Source organism: Rhodnius prolixus, unplaced genomic scaffold (genome assembly GCF_049639745.1).
Source record: "Rhodnius prolixus isolate KJV_2025 unplaced genomic scaffold, Rpr scaffold_1, whole genome shotgun sequence".
Lineage (NCBI taxonomy): Eukaryota > Metazoa > Arthropoda > Insecta > Hemiptera > Reduviidae > Rhodnius > Rhodnius prolixus.
The window spans coordinates 33,366,766-33,389,576 of NW_027411581.1; the positions used below are offsets into that span (position 1 = coordinate 33,366,766).

Consider the following 22,811-nt stretch of genomic DNA (forward strand, 5'->3'; position numbering starts at 1 on the left):
TCTCATAAAATTAAGCAAAAAATATGGAATTTTGAAATGTATATAACAAAGAGATTTCCTAAATTTAGGAAACAGTATGTGAATAACACAAGGAAACTTTGTAACCACTATTCGTCAAAAATTAAACTTTTTAAAAACGAGCTGGAGAGTGCGCCCGAAAGATCCACGTCTTGGAAGAGGCCTGCAGTATTCTTCCAGCGAAAATCATCGCCATTTTAAATGATGCCCAGTTTAACGCTGACCGGCAAATTGTCTTGATTGATAGAGACAAAATCACTAAATTGATTCGCCAATTGATGTAATCTATGGACATCCAACTAGGAAATGAGCCAATTAATCTGAGGCATTTTGTACTGTCTGTATTTTATTGTAATAACAAATTTAATAATCCATTTTGGTTGCGCTATTTTTCCTTTTATTTTTAGTTGTGTGCATACACATATGAATATTCAAATGTAATAACCAGTTTAATAACCTCATAACCAGTGTTTTTTTATTTTTAATCTTTTATTGAAATTTGCAACTGCAACGATTGTTGCAACAAGCAAATGTGATATAATATAACAATGTCGTGGATGAAGATAGGAGAAGGCACCCAATAGCAACACTCCCTTAACGTGAATAGATGCACTATACTGTAAAACCAGTGTTATGCGAATAAATGCAACATGTAAGTTCAAATTTTAAATTTGAATAATAGTATAGTGGCAGTGCCAGTTAACTCAATGAATTTTATCGCTATAAGCGATTTCATAAGAGAATTTCAAAATTTGTTCACTCCAGATGTTTTAGTAAAAAGGTTAAGACTCAAGAAAAATTAAATATAACTTACATTGCTTTAAAAGACTGTTGTGTAAGTCTTTCAGATGTTTGCTGCGAAAATTGATTATAGAAGTGTTACTGGGCAGAGGCGAATTCGGACTTCTCACATAATACCAATCCAATTTTATTAAACGTATGGATTCAATAATTATATAAATCTGATCTAAATAGAGAGCTTGCAGTGAGAAGCCGTCAAGTGAATACGATATTTCTTTAAATTTGTAAGGTTAGTAGAGGAAAGTTTTCAAAGATTCACAGCTTGCGGATAGTTTTTCTATTTACGGACAACACAGATCAGACAGTGAGCTGAGCAAAGGGTAATATATAGGTGTGTATAGCTGTATAATATCTCGCCTAACTGATTAATACCTCTGTTGATGGATGAAAGTACGAGTTCAGGGAAAAAAATCAACTTGCGTGCTACGGAGGATAAAGACAAAGGGGCAATATGTCTGGCTAACGATGGGAGTCCACCGCAAATATCTACTGAAAAATTATCCAAAACATGAATAAATGAGAAATAATTTATTATTAGCAAAAGATGTGATAGTGTTGAAGTAAACAAACCAGAAATTAGGACCGCGTTCATTAGGAAATGTGCCAAAACGCTGCCACCACGACTTTGGTTATTCTCGGGCTATTCCCTTTCATCCCATAACTATTTATATTTCATTTATTTTTTTTTCAGTTCAAACAGACTTTCCTGAAAAACTTAGCAGTTATCCTAGATAGGGAGGAGATAGACCAGCCACATCCGTGAGAAAAATGAGACGTATCTTACTCGCACGACCACTGTCAATTTGTCTTCCATCTTGAAATGTTGTTCTCAACTAACTGAAGGTAACAGTTCCGGCCTCAGTTCTTTGCCACGTTTTTCATCTTGGCATTACATTCAATCAAAGCTTGCTGGAGAAGTAGATCACAAGTCCCTATATTGAATTTTCAAAATGATCCCACTCTTATAGAATTTAAAAATTTAGTATGAACACTCACACGACCGCAATTTAAGTAATTAAATTTTGAAACATATAAATTTAACTAAAAAGTATTTCTTATTTCCACTTTACATATCTTTCAAGTACCCCATTTTCAATACAATGCGCTAGAAACTATAAAAATCTATGCAATTGGTTAATATTTAATATGTGATAAACCTATGTATTACTTGAGATAGTACCTTATGAAAAGCCCAACCACCCCTCTGGCCAAGAATTACCATTTTGCCGGGAATGGAGAGGAAAATGTGCAGCGCACAAGAAGAGTTGGATGCCCTAGGTTAGGATGGGTTGATGGTGTTAGCGAGGACGCCAAGAACATGCTGAACACCCGCAATAGGAAAGCTGCCGCATTGAATAGAGAGGACTGGCTGAAGCGGATCGAGGAGGCCAAAGCCCATTGATGGGTGCTGTAAAGCTGTAAAGTACTGGGTTACTAATTAGGAATAACTGTATGCAGTAGGTAACCAAGTTTAAAAAAACACAGGTTCAGAGAAAAGCTCAAGAAACTGGAAAATCCATTTCTGGATTAGCTGTTATCATCCAGAAACTTAAGGGTCAGCTAATCTAGAAATCCAAATTTCAACTTCCTACAATTTTTTCGTTTTTGAATTATGTTGTCCTTTATAGACAAAAATTGCTAAAAAAACAAGCTCAGTCTTTGTTTAGAGTCGGGAAGTTAAGTTCGTCTCTTAAGTTCTGTTTCAGTACATTGTACGAGACTAACCACATTATACTTAAGAGTATGAAACGACTGACCAAAATACCGAGTTGGAAGCGAATAAGTTCGCCCGGTAATTAGATTGTATAAGATTGATCGTTTTGAAATTTATGAAATTTAGTTTTGGAACTATTTCTCAGTTTATTAATTTTGGAGGGGCTATGGGGGAAGCGTGACGCCACGCTTCTTGTTACGCTTTCATTTTATTAATATTGATCTTGCGAAATTTTGAAGTAAATTGTCTTTTTGCACCAATTCTAACCTTACAACTTGTATCTTTTTTGTTTCCGCACTTTACGGGGCCTATTGGCCAATTGTTAGATCGGAAACAGCTCAATAAGTGTAAACTATAATTTTTTTTTATTGGTGCTATATAAGTAACAATGATAACACTGAACAGTAGATGCAAACGGTGTTACCCAATGGTAACATTCCAAAACATTAAACTTATTAGTCACTTTCTACTAGAGAGGAGATCTCCAGGCCACTGTTTTTTAAGACATCTTGTTGGTATGCCAGAAAGAGTTCTTGAAGAAAGATTTTGAGCTAGAGGATTTGCGTGTGATTGAAGGTTAAAATGAAGTGTTTCCTGTATCGTATTTTAGCGACTTGTGTGATAAAAGGAATGTTAAGATCAGTGAGTATAGTCCGGTGGCTATAGATGTAAAAAGGGGCGTTTAATATGGATCGAAGAGAGAGAGAGATTGGATTCTGTGGAGATTGGTGCGTTTGGTTGAACCCCACAGCTCTATCCCATACGCCCTAGTGTTTTAAAATAGTAGTATAAATCAGTCTTTTACGGTCTAGAGACAGTTTTGATCTATCGTCTAAGTCATTTAAGTTGTCAATAGCGTCTGTTTAGTTCTGTTCTTTTAAGTCTAGAGTAGGGATTCCAAGAAAGACTGTGGTCTAAGTAAAGCCCAAGGTAGCGGGCGACGTTCACTACTGGTGGAGGTGTTAGGTTATAGAAGACTGGTGGAAGAGTATTGCGACGAAGCGTGAAGGCGATGTTTGAACACTTATATTAAGCTTTATAACCATTGCTGTAATGAGGAGAGATGTGACTGCAGATTCCTGTATGCTAGGACAGGATCATGATTAGAGGACAGTAAGGCGGTGTCATCTGCGTATGTAAGAAATGCAGTATTAGGATCAGTTGGTATGTCTGGAGTGTAAATCAAATAAGGAATAGTATCCAAATTGCTGCCCTGTGGAACTTCAGTTACTATAATTTAAGTTTGAAAATAAATTTTCAATTAATGCAGTTAAAAGTAGTAATCACCTATTTTTTTAGGCGGGGCTTAACGTCCAACTACCCAATTAGGTGTCGTGGACGCAGGCGACCAGCAAACGTACTTTACAGTAAATTTCTTTTATTAACCTTTAAATAAAATCCAAGGCCTAAGACCGGGAATCGAACCCAGTACCACAATACATATTAGCTTTACTAGTCTCGCCTCTTTCCGCTCGGCTACCTTGGCGCCTAATCTTCTCCTATGGAAGCCTTACCAGAGATTAAGCTGATAAGAACAGATATTACACATTGATCTTGGCCAAAAGGCCGAGAAGCGATGATGCAGTTAAAATAAATAACGTGATTTCACTTTTCCCTTAAAGAAGGCTTAATTTTCTTACACTCATTCATAAAGTTTTCCAATTCCGAAAAAAGTGAAAATCCTCTCAGGAAGTAGAAAAAAAAAATTAGAATATTTACCAAAAATATAGTTCTCATATGGATAGTAATAAATTTCTGAAGAATAGCTGGACTATAAATTAGCAGAGCAGGTAACCAGAAAAATATAGGGTGCACTACGTCACAGTATCCATTGGGGAAATTTAAAATTTAGGTTAGCAGTGCAAAAGTGGGACAAGTAGGTAGCCTGCCTAGTTGTGGGTAACTATAGGGCCGCACTATTGTATAGAGTTATCAAGGCGGCCATAAATAAACTTGGACAAGTTTGCCTCACAAACACAATTACTCTTCTACACTGTAAAGAAAATAACTGGACAAATGTTTACAAAAAGCATGGTATCGTCTGACTGGTAAAGAATGTAACTGGCCAAATGTTTACAAAAACCATGGTATCGCCTGCCAAAGTGAAAGTTTTAAGAGGTCTTTTTTTCTTCTCGGCTGATGAGCTGTCAATAACTGTGTTGGATTAAAATTTATTACGGATATTTATTGAACTGTCGTTTTTATGGCATTCTTTATGGAGCTGTTATTAATTGATTCCTTAATGTTTAGCTGCAAATATTACGATCGCAAATTATTTTGAACTCAATTCTTCTAATCTCAATTAAAAAATGCATAAGAAAAATCAGGTGAGAATCATAATTACCACGATCTCTTGGTACTTTGTCTGCCAAAAAGGAAACAAGAAGAACAAGAACAATTTTTGAAAATGCCGTTTTTGCTTTAAAAAAAAAGAAGAGAAATAGACGGACGTTAACTTTCAACTGCTTATCCTGAGTTAAATTCGCTGGCAAAATTACTTAATTAAACGAAGCAAAATTCTCAAATATTTATATTTTGAAAGAAATTTGGGATAAAAGCGTTTCGTTTTATTGGGCGAGAAGTTCCTCTTGCCTCTTTCATTTCACCAGAAAATATTTATTTTTTCACGTAAAATTAACTGCGGCTCACGAGTAATACTGAACAGAAAATCCGCTTTAAAATAAGGAACAGCCAAAATAAGTACTTATAGTTAACATAAAAAAGAATTTGAGTTGATATTTAAACATTCTGAACATATATTTAATGATGTAACTAAATACAAACAAGTTTCAAAGCATTTTTGTTAATTTTTAAATACTTTTTGAGTGGAAACCTAACTAGATTAAGTCAGTCTGAAAAGGACACTCAGTAAGGTTCGAATCCCCAGAGAGTTTCAGCACTAGTTCTGTAGCGACATACTGCTCATGAAATATTTACGCGTTCAATTAAATATTCCCAAAGATCAACTTGGTCACAGAATCAAGTGTTCCCTTTTCTGTTCTGAAATAAACTGAGGTTCAAACAAAGTTGATTATTAAATACTAACCAAATATAGTCTAATATTTTCTGTTTATTAAAAGAAGAAATTCATCCTAAGTCTTCTTAAGGTGGCATTAATCTAGAGCAGTGTCAACTTTAAGGAGGTTACCGCGTCCGCAACAGTTTGCTGTACGTGCCCCCCTGGATAATCTCCATGGGAGTAAAGCAGGGAGTTCCACTTACAGCAGGCTCTTCATCATTGTCTTGGAACTAGCGATAAGGCACATTCGAACTAATCCCAAAGGCTTGATATCCAATAGGGTGACCCAAAAGCTGACGTACTCGAACGAGGTTAAAAGCGAGCGAAACCGGAGTTCTCCGCGAGGCTGTACAGGTGCTTGAAGCAGGGACAAAAAAAGTTAAGCTCTTTGGATCAACAAGAGTAAAGAAAGTTTCATTAAGAGAACAAATAATATTAGTTCAAAGCATGGTCAGAGAGGCTGAGGGATAGCGAGTTCACCTCATGCCGACTTTTTAAATATATGGGAGCAGTTGAGGCAGCCCTGAATGAGACACACTCGAAGATAAATACCTAGCGCCAGGCTATAGATCCAAAATGTATGTACACACAAAAAGTTGTGGGTTTCAGTGAAGGGAAAACTCATTGTGTGCAAGACGATAAGTCGCACTGTTTGCAGGATAATAAGACTTACGCTAGCAAAATGTTAATATGTGTGGGATATGGAAAGGAAAGATACATAGACCCTTAAATGAGAGTGGGATTTCTACAAGGGCCGAAATGAGATGATTATGCGATGAAGGCCTGCTAAATTTATTAAAAGGGATAGGCACAAATGGCTGGAACACTTAGAAACGATAAGTACAAAGTTGTTTCTTGGGAGGAGCCAGAAAACATGAAGACCCCCGTATTCAGATGACGTGGAGGAGCGTCTGAGGTGTCTGGGAGTGAAGAGATGGAGAGCAAGAGCTGTAAGTTAGTGGCTACGGAACTTTGAGGATGCCAAGGTCCTTTTAGGATCTAGGCGTCAATGGAAGAAGACAATGTAACATCAGAAGCTCTACGTTCTTAGTCCGGCAAACGGCAATGCACCCAGAAGACTCCTGCGCAATGGCTCATTTGTAGATTGCCATTCAAACATTTTATAAAAGAGATCTAGCCCTATACGCTGTCTGAAGCGTTTGTATTTCTCTGCGAGAATGCTTAGGTATGTGTGTTTTAAGCAGAAGTTTAACATATAAGGTAAATTCAAATACGTAGCTTACCACATTTACTAACTCTGTCCACCCTTATGTAAAGTGTGAGTGATTAGGCTGGTATACCTGCAGGGAATTTGTTTCGAGAAGCAGTCGATAATACCTGCGTCCTTCTGGAGGTTGATGGACCCTGTTTTAAAGTAATATCAGCCAGGGTTCATCTGTTTTTATTAACATCAAGAAAGAGAAATTACTGTAAATTTCAATTTATTTTTCGTTGAGCGCTAGAGACCAGGTCGTCTTCGAAACTTTGAAACATATTCAAAATTTATTTAATTTTGAATTTAATATGATTTAAAGTGACACAAATGGCTCAGTATTAGCTAATTGTTTATTAACTTATGATGACAAAATTAACTTTGCACATTAATTTTAATTACATAATTAAATTGCTTTTGGCATTTTCTTTCCACTTGAAGAAGGTTTGTTAGTCTCTGATACTCAGTGGCAAGTTCTACATCGTAAGCCACTCTTAATTTTTAGCAAATTTCTTTACCTGATAGGAGACTCATTGTTTTTCTAAACAGAAAATATTTCCTGTATATTATTTTGAATAAATCAGTTTCGATCTACCTCCTTCTAACTAGTGCAATTCACATAATTCTATCATCAAAATCAAATCAATTTGTCATTAACAGCAAAACTTATCTTTCATCTCAGAAAAAGTGTGCTACCGAAAATATAATTTAATTATTTCTTTTTAAGCGCTAAATAATTACGTTGTATTTAGAAAGCTGATTGTTACCGGAGGAAAATACTGTTTTGATGAGAAATATAGAATATGAACCATCGAGACAGTTCGATAGCCACGATCAATCTCAAGTTCAAGGCCAAATACCTTGGTCACACTAATAGCATAAATAAACATAGCTTTCTAAAGACTTCACTCTTTGTTGGGTCAGCGATTGTTAAACAAACCGACCATTCGACCACTTCCCGGAATATGGATCGACTTATTACTAACTAGTCAATTCAAACTAACCTTATTCAATATAATTGATTCTTTTTTTTTTTTATTCTATTTGTAAGAGTAGGGTATTGTAATCAGGTAGATTTGGATTTTGAGTTTCACCAGAAATACCCGGTTTGAGGTCCCCTTAGTCCGAAAATTGGTTACTAAAAAAAAGTAAAGTAAAGTAATCGCCTATTTTTTCAGGCGGGGCTTAACGTTCAACTACCTATTAGGTGTCGTGGACGGAGGTGACTAGCTAACATACTTTACTGTAAATTTCTTTTATTAACCATTAAATAAAATCCAAGGCCTAAGACCGGGAATCGTACCTAATACCACAATACATATTAGCTTCGCAGGTCTCGCCTCTAACCGCTCGGCTAGGCTACCGTGGCGCCTTGGTTGCTATAATTTGATTTTTGTGAATGCGCGCCGTATATATGTACATATATAAACGAAGGAGCATATTAAAAGCAATCAGCGATTATAATAGTAAAATTGAAAAAAAGTCAACATTATCCTCGGCACGTGGAGCATTGAGATGGATATTCCATTATAATGTGTACATGTGTACATTACAACGTCGACGTTGGTAATTAATTCTGAATAGAATAGAATAGAATAGTTTTATTGGGCAAAAATATATGCTCAATTTTAAATTAAATAACAGGCTACAGAAAAACTAAAAGCATTTTCGACTTGGTAAATTAACGTCAGCGTAGATTAATTTTGAATGATTATAACAATATATTTTAAATTATGCTAGTTATAATCTATATACTGAAATTCGGGCAGAATAAAGGTATGGTTAGGTGTGGTCAAATTATCTGGCCTTCCGTTAGGAAGAACCAATAGCTTTATTGCTCCTAAGGATTTATAACCGCTAAGTTGAAGAAAAAAAACAGTCAAAATTTTAAATAAAGAAGAGATGCTGTCTTCCCCCAAAAAAAATCAAATTAAAGTAATATGGAGAAGTAATGGTTTGAAGTGGGTTTTATGGTCCTTTGACTCAGTAAAAGTGGTTTCTAGAATACGGCGAGTTCTTCAGAATGCCCATTTATTCTAATAAATTAGTTTCAGTAAAATAAGATTCCCCTTTTATTGCAGTAAATTATTATTCGCCTTGTAATAACAATAATCAGAAGTTCATTTAAATCTAAATGCGTAATTTCTTCCTTCCCACACAGGCAAGTTTGTTTTTAATGATATTTCGACATTAGCATGCTTCCGTCACTTGATGATTATTATTATTACATTTCATGGTCAAACCAAACAGTTCTCGCAGCTACCAATTATGATTTTTATTTCCTAAAACAGGTGCCCGATATATCGCTTTGTTCTACGCTTTAATGAAGAATGCAATGTAAGAGTTCTTAGGAGTTGATGCTGATACGCGCAGCATATTAAAGTAACAACTGTCTTTTCCACGTCCTTCCGGCAAAGAATGTGCACTAAGTCTTCAGTAGCTTCTTCTATTTAGTGTGGTCCACCTTAATCTTCGTAGGCTCACAGGGTCCAGTCACAAGCTCTCTCTTAAGTGTCATTTTAATATCTTACACCACAGAGGTCGCAATCTGGAGTAAGAATCGATTTCTGGGGAGAATTTTTTTTTTTTTTTTTTAATCATAGGTAGCTTCTTTGGCGCTAAAAACTAAATCTTGACAATAATAAAATATGGAAATGGTGTCAGTTTAGAGGGTTTTTACCATATCCTACTCTAATCGTAAGAAAAAAGAAAATCGGTCTGTGGCAAACTTGAACCATAGTTAAGACAGGCCCATCGTACCCGGCCAATTTCCACTATAATGAAGAATCTAGTCCATGAGAAGATAGCTGTGGAAGGGGAAGGGACGAGTAAATCTGCCAATCACACCGCATGATCTCTAAATTACACAGAATCAAACTGCAGATCAGTACGAACGAGTTGGACCAATTGTAGCCAGCAGACACCAACCAACAAGGCTGCAATTCTTCCTAGAGACCAACTAACCACTAACATCATGACCACATCCTCCGATAATTATATCTTGCAAATAATTTAATTACCACAAAATTTGACATTAATATTGTTATTTTTTTATTTATTTTTTTTTTTTTTTGGCGCATCGACGACTATGGTCATTAGCGCTCCTAGAGCTGTGTTCTTTTCTCGGACTAGGATGGCACATGTCTCTCCACCCGATTAGCGTCCAACCAATGTCTCATCCAGTGAGGCATGGCGGAGCCCCGGGTAATCCGACCTAGGTCCACACTTCCCTTCATAAGTTATCGGCCCAACCGACAAGAGGGAGTGCGGGTACCCAGTAGTGTCATCCTCTTCTTACCCAACCCAATCGTCTCATCTCAGTTTTATTCACCACCTAAAGGCTATTTGCATCTATTATTCTTTCCCAAACTATTCTAGCTATCATTTTTGAACTTTGGGGTGTAGTACTCTTATAAATATTCCTACACCCTTTAAAATATACTAAGCCTAGCTAAATGTACAATATTTACTCTCATTTATACCTACATTCTTCTTAATTAAAACATTCATGCTTATAAATACACTCTCGCAGATAAATACACTCACGCTGATCAATACTCTCACACGGATAAATACATTCACGCTTATAAATACACTCACGCTGATAAATACAACCATGCCAAAAATGCATTCATACCTCGTCCATCCAAAGGGGAGAGTACTCGATATTCCTCTCCCCTTTTGTTAAACTAACCTAACTATTAGATAACCTAATCCTAAATCTTATGATAAAATCCAATTTTCTTCAAAAATGCAAATAGCCTTTTTTTTTTTATAAGAAGACCCTTCTTCTAGCACTGCACGCAAATCATCTGGCAGACCTGCTTGAACTCTATGTTGACGCAATATTGTTATTGCTATCACAATTATTTTCAGATACAGACTTCACTAATGGAGACACAATTAAATTTATTAGATTTTCAAAATAATAACATTTCATGGTCAATCAATAAACCATACACTAGGAAGTTAAACAACTCTGTTCATAAACATTATTTATTCACTGCCAATTAAACAATATTATTAGAGTAAACAGAAATAGTATGAATCAAGTCTTATAGCATGAAATAATAACTGTATGTTAGTGTAAATAAAATAGCTTATTTTATAGTTTTAGAAGAGGAGCAGTATGTTAGCGACGAGTCTAATTAATTTAAAGATAAGAGAAAATTAGACCAGACAGTCTGCGTGAAAATCTGACGCATTCATTAAGATCTTAGACGTTTATTTGGAAGACCTATGAATCCAGTCGACTCTTAATTATTTTTGTCGCTTAAAATTTTTAATTCTCTACTAAAAAAATAAAATAAAATATATAAATATGTATATTTAGGTAAAATAATCGCCAATTTTTTATTTCAGGCGGGGCTTAACGTCCAACAACCTTATATATAAGTGCAAGAAACGATTGGTTTGTTGATGAAAACATTTCCTTTTTCAGAAGTTGAACTTTTATAATGATTAGTCTATCGATGTTGATTATCGCTCAAGTCCAAAATGCCACCACACTCATAAATGTAGACTAGCTCAAATGCAAAAGTAAACAGCTGATTATTTAGAAAATATCTTTCGATGATTCAATCACTAACTTAGCAAAACATAACAAATATAAAGCCTTTGCTCCGTAGTTTTTCACCTGTGCAGTAGATTTTCGGCCATTATAACCAGCGCTTTTCATCGCCGGGCTAAAACTAGATTAAAACTGTCCGGAAGGACAGATAAAGAGTTCATTGGTCAAAACGGCAAGAAAAAGCGTAACATTAAAAAACACCCAACTTTGACAATTCGCCGGGCTAAAACTAGATTAAATCTGTCCGGAAGGACAGATAAAGGGTTCATTGGTCAAAACGGCAAGAAAAAGCGTAACGTTAAAAAACACCCAACTTTGACAATTTTTTTTATCTTTTTCTATAATCCCAAATTTTCTTTAAAATATAAGGCAAACCTTCCTTTATAACAATAATTTTTTTGCAAGAACCCAGATCTGATAGATTTCGAGAAAAAAGTTGCCGAAATTGGAAAAAACGGCACTTTGACAAAATGTTGATCTTTTTCTTCTTCTTGTACACTTTTTTTGTAAACAACTTAGTGCCTAAACGTGTGAACCGATTTTCATGAATGAGGTGTAGATGTTCCTTTTGGAGGTCTCGATGTATCTATAGGATGCATCTACATATATCTTATGGAAGAGGAGATAGCCCTATATATGTCAGGCCTTAAACCTTTATTATGTAAGTATATGTAGATATATTTAAATTTGTTCAAATCAAGGAAAAAATCTATCCAAAAGATAAAAAAATCTTTTTAACAAAAACAGTTTAAAAAGTTATGTATAAGGGCGATTAAACGCCTAATCAGCACGTACCACCATCATTTCAATAATACTTCCTTGATATCATTTAAAGAGTTTTACTACACTAAATTTTATTAATATTTTTTAGAATTTATTAGATGTCACAGACCCTTATGCTGGCCATTTGCATCTACAAAATTTTGTGTTCAGTATCGTGTAGCACCCATTTAACTTACACTGATTGTAATAGGAGGTAACAAACTATTAATCATTAAATCTTTAAAAATCGTTAAATAAACAGCCTTATGCAAATAAACATACAAAATGGCGGGGAATAATTGGTGAAACATGGCCTACAATTTTCTTTTACCTACTTCGCAAGAAAATAACCTGTATTCCAAAATTTCTGTTTACCCTTACATTATTAGTAAAGAAAAGAAGACATTAAGCAAGAAAAGTCTTCTATTTTTTATGATTTTATTGAGAAAATGTTTATTGCATCGTTTGATACTTCATCAAACACCTAAGGAGAAAAAATTAATTAAAAAAAAAAATTAACTTTAATTTTTCATAAAAATAATTAACCAATGAAGAAATGGCCAATCACAGTGAAGAATGAAAGTGTGAAAAGTAGGTTGGTTGAAGAGCCAATCAGAAGCGAAAACTATTTAGTAAATCACGCCTATCCCTCATGTACGTCACACCACGCCCTCTTTGACCAGTAACAAAATGGTTTATTTTCAGTGATTGACCCATTTTTTTAAACCCAAATATTTTGAGATACAGTATCCAACTTTTTTTTTTATATACTTTTATAATACTTGAGCTCCTTAAAAAAAAACAAATAATTTGTTTAATAATAAGTTAATGGTTAAGTTTACTTAACAAATATTTTAAAATTGACCATAATAAGGGTGAAATTCTAAACAATGTTCCTGAAAATTTGATGTAGTAAAATTACTTATTTATTATAAAATTTGAATAAAACAGATAAACTTTTTCGAACGTTTCTAAATGGCTGAAATTACGAGCAGAAGTATGAATGAAATGTTGTGAACTAGCTGATTTTGTACCTTTTGGGCGTTTAACCAACCCTTATACTTAAAACTGTAAGTTTTTGTTAAGGAGATATTTCTTTGAAGTCACTACAACCACGATTATAGGTACTATTACTCCAATCAATTAATAATACTTATAATGGTCGTTAATTATAAGTTACCCAAGTATTTATATTTCTATAGTACACATAAGTATTCATATAGAGTTTATTATATAATGTAGTAGTAAAATAAATATAAGGTTGAACCGGAAATGATTGAGGAGTAAGGTGTATGTACATAGTTCAGTCACCTAGTTTTCTCTCGATAAAGTAGGTCGATCGATTATTACTATAAGATATAAGCGGTAAAAGCGTCCATGTCCTAAATGGTTTACAAACGATTGAAGCATATATATATCCTATTTATTGATCCATTAAACTATTTTATATACACGGACGTATGACGTCCGGGCGTATAGTAACTTCCTTTATTGATTAGGAAACAAAAATTAACGAACTGAATGCCTATTTTTTTCATCATACTGCTAATTAGGTGTTGTGGGCGGGGGACGGAAGCTCCAATTCCTAACAAATAGAAAGTAACTGCATGAGGAATTCGAACTTGGGATCTCCCACTTCAAATTAAGACAAATACATACAAAGATAGTTTATCCCGAAAATCAAAATGTGACATTCTTATATAACAATCCGCAAATGAGCCGAAAAACTAGAAGACGCCAGTTCAGCCAAAGAATTCTACAGCCAAAGAGAAATAAAGGAGAAATAAGTTTATAATTACTAAAAGAAGAAAAAATAAATTATTTAGAAAATTCTGTTAAACGTTTTTAAAATCACTTCAATGAATACGACAAACACATACTCTAATGGGCAACTGTATTTATCTTATATTGTAGAGTATTGTTCATAGTTTTTGGTGACTTGATTCATTAATCCAAAACGTAAAAAGAATATTAATGACTTCTGACTGAACTATGACTGAAATTGGCAATATTATTTCTTCCTTTTGTATTTATCTTAGAAATATGAGTCTAGGATATTAGTCATTCCTCACGAATTACGAAGTACAGGTTACCAAATGAGCTGCTAAATTAGGCCCTTAGTCACGGTTAGTTGTTAAGATCCAATCCTAAGTTTGATTCCGATCTTGATCTTGCTCTTGTGTTACGTAATGTACGGTACAAGAATGTAGCGATCGCCTGCTTTTCGCGACACCTAGTTGGGTCATAGAGCTCTAATTAAGTAACGAAACTAAATTACCGCAGTGATTTTAAAGCTACCGTACAACATCTACCTTTGGAAGTACTGAAATTGAAATTTCGAAATTGATTTTAAAAATAATTGTTATTAGAACCTAACTGGCATTTTCTCTCACTAAACTTGGGCAAGTAGAAGAAAGATTTTTTTTTTTTTTTTGAATTTAAGACGCGCCAAACATCGGAGGGTTCGGATATCTTCTGTATCTGAGGTACCTGGAGTCTTTATTCAGTGCCCTGTTGGCCTCCGACACAGTGATGGTCACTGAGCTGTAAGAAGCTCCTAGGAAGAGAAAATCTAAGGGCTAGCAGCTGGATCCGAACGCGGGATCTCCGCATGGGAATCCAATACGCTAACTGCCAATCCCTCTCCTAAATAAGAGGAAGTATCGAGTCAAATTATAAAAATTGAGAATTCCCCGGTAGTATCCATTTTGAGGTCTCCTAAATCGAAAATAACTAATTTTCAATAATAACTAATAATAATGAAAACCAATGATAATAACTAATTGTTCTGTGTGTGTAAAGAATGAGTGGAAAGTCAAGAAAGTAAAAAATCACAGATATTTTAAATATGATAATTAGTCCATGCTATACTAATTATCCAGAATAACGAACCTCTTTTATGCTAAAATAAAAGAGAAAGAACCACATTTGAATATTTTATGCATTAAATAATAAATTTAGGGTTTTTAGCTAGGGTTCAAGAAGTACGCATTAAAAGTGTTTAAATAAAAAATATCCCAAGACTAGGCCATTTCTTGGTTTATGAATAATTCGAAAACGTTAACCTTGTGATGTTTCGTTTTTCTTTGAGAATAAAGATGGCAGAATTAGTAATGGTCTTTAGGCTTGAGGTTCAGTATTTTTACATTTCTGTACACTATTTAGAAAATTTAAAGAACTAGCAAATGATATAATAAAGGGAACGGTAATAACTACTGGCGATGGATCTCATATTCTACAAGTTGGGAGTATGTTGCGAGATTTGTCTAAAAAGATAACAATAATTAAAATAGAATAAGATATAAAACTGCCATTTTTTACGAAGAGAACGAATTGTAATCCTACGATTTGGAGGTATGACCGCAAATAAACCACTAAGTACGACGAAGTGGGGTCTCCGCTGTAATGAAAAAACAAAAGAATCTCCGGAAGTTGAAATTAATATTTCGTTCAGGTAACTCCTGAAGATGCCAATAAGAACTGTCAGGCAAATCGGTCAATCAACAGAGACAATTTGCTACATTGTTTCTTCAGTTTTATTTTAAAGATTTAGGGTTAGGCTTCTCTCTAAAGTGCCAATTAAACTGTTCCATTAAATTGGTAGACAATCAGTAGCCGGAAGTGTCATTTAAAGAGCAGATATTTTGAGAGTTTCTGGAAAATGACTAGTTCTATCTTTAAACTTAGTGTACTAATTGTAAATAAGTAACTCTATTTTTATTCGAAACGTATTTTTCGATTACCCAATTACCCTAGGTATGAGACGGAAACAAAAGTAAAATCGCAATCTCTACACCAAACTTTACCCCTGATGATAGATGAAAATCCGAGACCGTTCAGAAATACAATGAACATGGCCGCTACGTCGGATAAAGTCATCGATATTATCCAACACTGAGGATAATACAGATATTTTATTTTTCCTTACTCAACTAGAAATTTAATATTTTGCTTCAGTACTTCCAGAGTATGCTGCAATAAGGTTTTGACTCGTGAGCTATCATAGAACCTCGAGAATTAGAGGAAGTTTTCTAATTAGAGAACCAGGATTCTGTAATGTATTTTAAATATACAGACGAACCTCTCAATAACGGGCACTGGCGGTGGAAAGCAAAGTGGCCGCTGTTTGGAGGTGGTCGTTAGAAGGAGGTAGGCTAGTTTCATAATGAAAAAATATGTTTTTTTTTTTTTCAAACATCTATTTAAAAATTGTTTATTATTAATAGATTTAAAAACGTAATTATTGCAGCTATATAATATGCATCAAATTTTTATTAATTATCCAAAAAATCACCAAATTTTAAAAAATAATTATTTTTATCACCGCGTCAAACGAACTTTTAATAATAAGGTGGTCGTTGGTGAGAGGTGAAACATATAATCCTTTCCCCAAAATCAATGCCCGCGGTGGCTATGTGTGTCCGTTAGACAGAGGTTCTTTTATATAGAAAGTGTATAGGGGTAAAACGGGGAAAAACTGTCCTTAAATGGAGGTGGTCGCTAGTGAGAGTGTCCTTTATGGGAGGCTCGACTGTATATACATTTTAAATGTACATCGTCAGGACTAAACGGGAAGGTTTAATGAGTAGTTATGAACGAGGACTTGTAAATTAAGTGGTCCTCAGTTCGAGACTTAACAAACTACAAAGTTTTAATTAGTTTTGAATGCTGAGTGAATGCTTTCTCCCCGTCTACGTCACCTAATTTTTCGTGGTCTAGAATTTAAAGTTGAATTTAAGTTGAAAAAATTGTGATTACTTAACGAAACAGTCTTAAAATGAACTTACTCAAATAACAAATTAGTAAATTGAAGAAGGTTGATTCTCTAAAAAAAAACAAAAAAAATAGAGTTAGTTTTAGAGTGTGTGGGGTAATTAAAAGAAGAAATGAAGAGCAGAAGTGTGCGTGCGCGTATGAGTGTGGTGAGCGTATAAAGGTCAGTTATAGCGGAGGGAAAGTGCTACCACACTCTGGTTACTGCAGTAGCGTTTCCCTTCTCCTCAGACTCTCCTTTTTAATTCGGTTTCCTTCAGAGTTTTCATGTTCAAAGGTAAAGGAGCCACATTATCGACAAGTTTTAGACATTTACTTTCAATTATTAGAACAAAAAACAAAGAAAATTGATAATTTCTCCGGCCGAATGCCTAAATATGTTAACAATTCATCAAAAGAATCTGGATGTTTATACTCTCGTACTTTACCACACTCAAATACGCGAGGCCGTTATCATAGATTTTCTTTCTCACAAAGAGAAAATAGAAATCTTGCAGTAACCTAGAACCTCAAAGCTAGTGACGTTAGATGATTTTCTGAAGACGAAAGTAATTATTTTCAGCCAAAATGGTTACATTCTAATATAAATAAATTCAAAGAGTCCACTACCAGTTGTTTTTAGTTATTTTTCAGTAATTTTTTACACTCATCTACTCTAATAATATTTTAGATTTAATTAGCAATTATGTTAGCAACGTAAATTATTTTTTCAATCACTGCTGAATAGACAGAAATATTGAATAAGCGAATTTCAAGGATTTAAATCTATCTTTTTCCTTTATAAATATCAGCAAAGAAGAAAATATTAGTCAAAAAAATAAATATTTTTATTATATTTCGTCAGTGTGGAGGGAATGCATGAAGTATCTAAAGCCTCTTTGGACACACGGAAGTACGTACTTCAAAGAGAAACAACAGCAACCGACTGAGTTTATGACAGAAGTCCAGACTTAGTCTGCAGCAACATAAAGATTGACACAAGTTCGAACGAATCGAGCAACAACCTTAAGGAGCTAACAGGCTCCCGCATCCTTGAGTGTCCACTTTATGTAGTGTCTCCTTGAACCACAATGCCAAGAGAAGGAACCAACTAGATGCTTGAGAGAGTCCATTAGAGTTTCCTAAAGCATCTCACTAATAACCATGCACAGAATCCGAATAAGCATTTTTTACAGTGGACAGCTAGCCCACAGAGCTATGAGAATGAATGCTGCGAGGCCGATCCCACTCGAAAGTGCTTCAATGTCACAGTTCTTTTGCTAAGGAGAAGTAAAGCTCCCAGTTTTGCTAGCCAGTCCCCGTCTTCGTTACTTGAAATCTTCATAAGATCCGACACCAAGACTTGAGGAACGACTTTAATAGCAGCTAGCTGTTACAGTCCCTTAAAGCATGGAAAGAAAGACCTACTAATTCAGCTCCTTTAACACAGTCTGACTATCCGAACAAATGCAAACCAATTTTATCATGGAGTTGTGGATCCGTTCATCCGAAACTAGACAACATGCCTCGAAAACATGGTCCACTTCCTAAAAGATATCACCAGGTGATTCTAAAATAATTATTACTCCATCACTGAATGAACTGTAGAGACTTAGTTTACGAACAAAGTAATTATGGTTGATATGTAAGTATTGGAATTCACACACAATGGAATTTACCTTAAATTCCGAATATCTAGTAGCAATATTTTATTCAATCCCACTTGGCATACCCTAAATCCAGATTAAAATTGCCTTTAATATTGCAATGAAACCGTTCATCAGTAAATTGCACCTAAAAGGGACTACTTGCAACGCACAGTGCTACCAATGTTTCTCACGAAGTTTGGGTGTCACAACTATGTACTTCTCACGAAGCTTTCGGTGATAAATCTGCACCAAAAGTGGGAACATTAGCTTCATTCTGTACACAAAACCAGGTTTTTCAAACTTCATAATTCTGGTCAAGGTTTTTTGCAATAAATAATGTATTAAAATAAAATAATAATAATAATAATAATAATAATGTAATACAAAATATTTCTAGAGACAATATAGAATATTAATACAATAAACATAAATTAAAGTTAATTAATAATGAAATAATATTGGAGTCGTTAAAAAGTATTATTAACGCTAACACGGTATGAAATTGAATATGGATTAATCGGAATAGTGAACAAAAACTTCATTAACTCAATAGAATAAATATAACTTGTTCTTGGAAGTTTCTTTGAAGCGAGATTTCCATTACTAATTTTTTCTATTTCAAGGAAATGATTTCTTAACGAAAACTATCAATGATATTAGAAAGAATTAGAAAAAGATAAACCTAGGACTTGAAACTGTTTCATCATGTTAATCTTATATAATTCTGAACGCTTCGGATTTCCCTCTATCTTAGGGGGACTGGCACCCCCATACGTTATAAAGAACTCAGACTTTGTCAAAGTTTAAGTTAAACGCCATTGCAACTAGTATTTGATGGAAGGCTTAACCCGCATGATCTCTTCCTCAAGATGAATAATTGGAAGCATAAACAATATTATACATCTAAAGTGATACACTTCTCTCTTATGGTTGGTTCTCTTGGTGCTGGATAATTACTAATTACTATTTACTAAAAATTAGAGAAACCGGATAAATCTCAATTGGAATCTAGTTGAAGAATATGTGCAAATGAGTGAATAACTGCCAGTAGTGTAGTTGCGTCCTATACCTAATATCATCCGGCCACATTCATCAAGGGTCCCAAATCAGAAAAGCCATATTAAAGTAAAAGGGTCAAACAAATTCTGTAGACCTGCCCTTGCAATTTCGACACGATACAGGGAAGGGACCACCAGGATGTAGGAAGCTGAGGGAACTGGAGGCCAAGAGTTTTGTGTAGAAAGAACCAATTCGGATTCTCCACGGTACTTAGTTGGATCTGACTAAGAAGCATTTAATAAGAGTTCTGTTGGTGGTGATGATACTGAGGCTGGGCACTCGATTACCATAGGAAGGGAGACCGAACGCCATCTGTAGGTGGTGCGAGGAAGGGGTGCGAGATGCTGTGTACCATTATTTGGCACTATATCTCGGTCAGCTAAACAAACAAAAGTAAAGTAACGCCTTAGCAAAGCTTCACGCCTTATCAAATTGGGATCATGGTCGGAGGCGACTAGCAAAAACGACAAAGGTCTCATATTAACCATTAAATAATATCCAAGGCCTAGACCAGAAATCAAACCCAATCCCACAATACATATTTCTAGGCGGGCCTCGCATCTAACCGCTCGCTCGGCTATCGTGGTGCCTAATATTAAAGATCAGTAGTGCTCTGATACTGGCTGACTTATCAGGGAAATTTTTTATATTTCTTTAAACATTAATTTAATTTTTAAATTAATTAATTATTGTTTATTAATTAATTATTATTATTGTTTTTTTTAAGGAGATTAATATTTGAGGGATTGAGTTTTTGGAGGCTGATCAATTACAATAAGATTAATAATTTCGTGCGTTTTTATCATGATACTGAGTTCGATACCGGTCTAGACTTTGGACTTAATTTAATTCATAAAATGAAAAAAATTAAGAACAGAGTGTTTATTACCCGCCTCCGATAAGTCAGTATTAAAGTCAGTACTAATATTAAATTATCTTACTGACAAACACGTCCGCAAAAAACTTCTCTTTTTTCGTAGCACTTAAGGAAGTCGAAACAATAATTTCCGGTGCCATTTGGGTATACAAATTTGAAAAAGGATGCAATTCTTAAGCAATATGACATAGAAGATAAGATCAGTATATCTAGTAGTATCTCTGTTTAGGCAACGCGTTATGAATACAAATGGCATATTGAAAGCGCTACTTTGTGCCGATAAACGATGGAAGTTCAGCGAAGTGGTAAAACTCTCTCTTGGAAATATTTCAAAGTTGTGCGCCACTCTAGAAAGTAAGTAGCACAGAGTTGGTACATTCAACACGTACTTCTAGCTAAAGTGAAAATGCAAGGAAGATTTCGATTAATGGGAGATGGTCTTCACAATGGAAAGTGTATAAACGCACTAACATTATGGGGAAGGAGTAACTAAAAAGAAACACACGTTCTTGATGAACGTTAAATCGATGTTTATAATACTAATAGCAGAAGTGGGGAGACAAGTATTTAATATTGTATTTAAATATAATATCGAGTTACAAGGTTACTGTGTCAACGAACCTGTTGGTCAACAAAACTCTTTAATCAATTATAGAGAAAAAGTATTATTGTAATATTTATGTTGCCACAACAACGTAGATAATAACATGTGAAGAAAAAAAAAAATGGAAGAACAAGATCTACGGCCACTCTACACCACAATCTAATGATATGTGATAAAAGCTCTTCTTATCTAATAATAATTTTGCCAATAATAATTTTCGGGCAGGTCACGTTGCTCTGTTTGCGAAATTTTTTACAAGACCTTCAGATGTTTTCTTATCCACATTATTTCATTTTCTTATCATTTTATGAAATTTTTAAAATTTAATCCATTAATGATATTAATCAAACTTCCATAATACAAATTACATAATTTTTAAATGTTCAAAGAATTGAAGACGTACAATTTTATTTTTCTTAATAATAAAATGAAATGTTACTAATTTATCAAAACTGAGGTTTCATTTGAAGCGGTACTAAAACGCCTGTACCATATCCTTTGAAAGTTCGTCGCAGGATCGATCTTATTCCTGCACTTCGTTTCACTAAAGGGGAACGATTCACTAGTTATCATAAAAGCTCTTCAAGTATTAAGTTACTTTGGTGATACGTGACTTGTATATTTGTTAATAGCCTAACAATGGAGCGGTAGTTCAAAATTAAGTACGTAAAATTAAGTACATGCTTAGTTATCTCTTGCACGGTCTTTAAAGTTTCGTCAAGTTTTTTCAAAATCTGTAGCTTCTACAATTTTTTTGTTTTGCAATGCATGATCACATTTTACACGAATTAACTGAAATGTGTAAGAAGGGAGTTGAAGTAAACTTTTCTTCTGCAGTTTTTCGCTCTCTACGAATATATATAAAGAGTACAAATTCGTGCAGTTTATCTAACAAAGTGCAATATTTTATAAAGCACGAAGTGGAAACGGAGTAATTCAACTCCCTACCTATCGATTCCCTAATCTATCGATATAGTCCCCTTCATTGTGTCGAATCTAGACTGTTTGCTATTTATAACGTCTTTCTTGAAAAAAACTATATAGTTTTTCTGCAAAATGTTCATCAAGGCAATTTATGACGGCTGCTCTCATTGATGAAAACTCTGCCAGGGAGTGTTTTTTTTTTGTTTTTAGAGATCGCAAAAAAACCGGAAAGCACCTGGTGTGGACCGGGCGAGGAACGACCTCTCTACGCATAGTTTGAGTGGTTTATTCATAAATGATCACATTATTTTGGGAAGACAATTATATGTTTTGAGAATGATCTATGAGATCGATTTGGTCGTTGCTACGTCTTCCACATTGAAGAAGTTGCATCGTCAATGATCTGATTCCTCTGCAGCATTTCCCAACGGATATTGCCTTTCGTGATATACACCATACACACAAAATAACCTCCTCAGAGCTGGGAAAGACAATTTTGAAGTCAAAATTAACGCTTTCAGCTTTTCCTGGACACGAGCCACATGCGTATCACAAATTTGCGCATGTCCTAAATTCCTTAGTAAACTCGTACAAGAGAAATTGGCGGAGGCCAAGGAACTACGTGACCTTCCACACTTCAGGACCTACAAAAATAGGAAATCTTGTAACTAAAAGCACACAACAAAGATTGTGATGTTGCTGCGTCTTCAAATAGATAGAACTGTTCATCTGCACCGTCATTACTAGCTCAATCTATCGAATCATACACTATCAAAAGTCTAGGCGATATCGAGAAAAAAACACCCGGGAAATGCTACGTCTTTTTAAAAGCAGAGCAAATCCTATGAA

At 34.7% G+C, this 22,811-nt stretch overlaps 1 protein-coding gene and 1 pseudogene across 6 annotated transcripts in view; both read right to left on the bottom strand.

Annotated features, from left to right (window-relative positions):
• The window catches only part of Eip74EF (Ecdysone-induced protein E74), a 539,076-nt gene that overhangs the window by 72,272 nt on the left and 443,993 nt on the right, over positions 1 to 22,811 (bottom strand). The window lies entirely within an intron of this gene.
• Positions 3,976 to 4,111, bottom strand: LOC141446409 (U2 spliceosomal RNA; annotated as a pseudogene).